Genomic DNA, 3,004 nt, shown 5'->3' with positions numbered 1-3,004 from the left:
TATTCATACGAATAATGTCCCAGTTTGTGGCAGTTGAAGCACTCAATACTTCTCTTATCTTTCTTCTTCAGATTTCTCTCAAATTTGCCTTTTTCTTCCACTAAATCAAACTTCTCATCTTGATTATCTGCACAATGATCATTCTTCCACTTACCTTTTTCTGATTTCCCCTTCCATTTCTTGAATTTCTTTCTCCCTTCATTCTTGGAATGATGTGCCTTCAGTGCTTGTTCGTCATTCTTGATGGGGTTTCTCTCCAACATTCGCATTTCATGTGCCTCCAATGAACTTTGAAGTTCCTCAATTTTCAGTTTTTCAAGATCTCTGGACTCCTATATTGCCACCACAATGCAGTCGAATCTTTGAGGCAGTGATCTCATGATCTTCTCGACTATCTTAAGGTCACTAATTGACTCATCACAACCTTTCATTTGGTTTGTAATGGTCAAGATCTTATTGAAATATTCACTCACCTTCTCACCATCTTCCATCTATAAGAGCTCGTACTGCCTCCTCAAGGTCTGGAGCCTTACCTTCTTTATCTTCTCTCCTCTTGCATGACACCTTACCAATATGTTCCATGTCTCCCTTGTTGTCACAACATTTTGAATCTTCTCAAAGTGGGAATCATCCACACACTGATGAATGATGAACAAGGCTTTGTTGTCCTTTCTTTTGAATGCAGCCTTCCGATCCTCTGAATCACCAAGATCAGGCTCTGGTCCAATTTCCTCCACAACATTGCTGACATCTTGAAACTTGAATAAGACTCTCATCTATGTACTCCATCTTTTCCAGTTTTTGTTTGTGAGAACTGGGAGATTTGTTGTAGGGAACCTCCAAGAACTCTTCTTGAGAATGTTTGTACTCAAAACTCAAAGAGAATGTTAGTATTTTTCTATTAAAACGTTAAAGAGTCAGGTCTCTAATCTGATTTATATAGAAAATCAGATTCTGTCGCAATTTAATTGATTATATTAATATCATAATCGATTATACTTTTTTTTTGTTTTAATCGATTATGTCACTTATATTATCAATTATATTGACAATTATACTTAATATTGCTTCTTTCAACTAACCTAACAGATTAGGTTATAAGCATAATGTATTAGACTATTGTTTTTGTTTAATCGAATATGCCAATTATGTAATCGATTAAAACTACACTATGTCTTGTTTCACTTTAATTTTCCTTTTCTAACAAATGTAATCGATTATGCCAATTATGTAATCGATTAAAATTATGTATATCTCTCTGTTTTAATTGACTATGCAACTTATGTAATTTATTATAATAGATAGTTTTGCCCTATTTTTTCTTTCTATGTATTCTGGCTTCTTTTAATAGATTAGATTACTTATATAATCTATTAATATTACCATAAATATAGATTCTTGATATATTGGCTTATTCCATTCATCCTCTCATGATTAATACATTTAACACAAACATGATTAATGATTTAAACATTTGTTTATCAATTATGTTGTGCAAGAATTAATGATTAAAACTTTTTCTATTAATTATTAATCATTCATCATCAAAAGCCAATATGTGTGGAATCTTTTTATCCTATTAATCCATTTTTTTATAAAATCCAAGTTTTTCTACCATATGGGTCTCAATTTTCTGAATGATAAGCTTTTTCATAATCTAATTTCAGGACCAAACAACTTTTCTTCATATCTCTTACCCCATAAATTGCTTCATTTGTCTAAAACCTTGGTTGGGTGTCATCTGTTTTGAGTACTTTCTTCGATCTACTTGTCACCTTTGATATGATTTTACTATAATCAACCTACCAAATAAATAGATCGATATTCTTTTAATTATTATTTTCATTCCAATGATTCTTAGTAAATTTGAAATTGTTTAATCTTAAACTTTTACTCTTGTCACACTCCCAGAACCTCTTTTTTGTAAAACTTGATGTTGATGTCATATTATCATTTAAAGATAATAATTTTAAATGGCACACTCCCGTTCACTAATTTTTTTAATTGTGTTTATCTGACTTATTTCCCCCAAGACCTCCTTGTTACTTGTCCCTTATATTTGTAGCTATTCCATAATCGTTGGATCAATTCATCATCCAATAAATTCATGCATCCAACATCCTAAAAGATTTAGGGTCCCAATTTATGTGATTTTTAAAATAAAACCACGATGATCAAATATAGTGTTTTATCAAGAACCCCTTATTTACTATTTGGCCAGAGATTTATCCAATCATGAGAACACAAGTATGCTCTATCAATTCTGTTCATGGATATACCATTTACTTTATACCATGTATCTTCCAATCAAAGATAAATCCTTCTCTTCTATATTATCTAAGAATGTGTTGAACATTCACTATTCATTATGTTTCGAAGTTTGAATATGTAATATTTTTTAATATATTATATAAAAGTATTTTTCTATTATATGTTTGTATCACGTAATATACATATATAGTGTAAAACTTAATCCTTATATATTTATTGAAATTTGGTCCCATACAAGCTGGTTTCGTCTCCTTTATCTTTCTCTTTGGGTGTGCCCACCATTTTTCATATATCCATTTGAAAAGATCCACTTAAATTAAGCTTTTTTGCTCGTTTAGACGACTAAGCCAAAAAAAAAAAAAAACAAAGAAACCTACCAACCAAAATATCGTTAAAAGATATACATAGTGCATATCTTAGCAATGGCATTAAAATATACAATGTTTTTTTTCGTCAAAATGGCACATACACAATTTTGCTTATTACTCAAACCACTGCACATGGGTTACCCTAAAATTTCAGATAAAACACATATGCTTGAAAATGAAGCATGCGAGTACAACCTCAGCAAGTGAAAATGATTTCTACGTTCAAAGAAACTACTCCTTCTCCTATGCCCGAACAAGTCTCCTCAATATAGGATAATATATTCAATTTTTCTTTTGCCACATCGTACATGCATGTGAAACCATAGCATACAACTTCAGACCAAATCAACCATATTATCCTCAAA

This window comes from Vigna angularis, chromosome 11 (assembly GCF_016808095.1).
Source record: "Vigna angularis cultivar LongXiaoDou No.4 chromosome 11, ASM1680809v1, whole genome shotgun sequence".
In the NCBI taxonomy this organism is placed as follows: domain Eukaryota; kingdom Viridiplantae; phylum Streptophyta; class Magnoliopsida; order Fabales; family Fabaceae; genus Vigna; species Vigna angularis.
The sequence above is the reverse complement of the archived record's forward strand: the minus strand, read 5'-3'. Positions refer to the sequence as shown.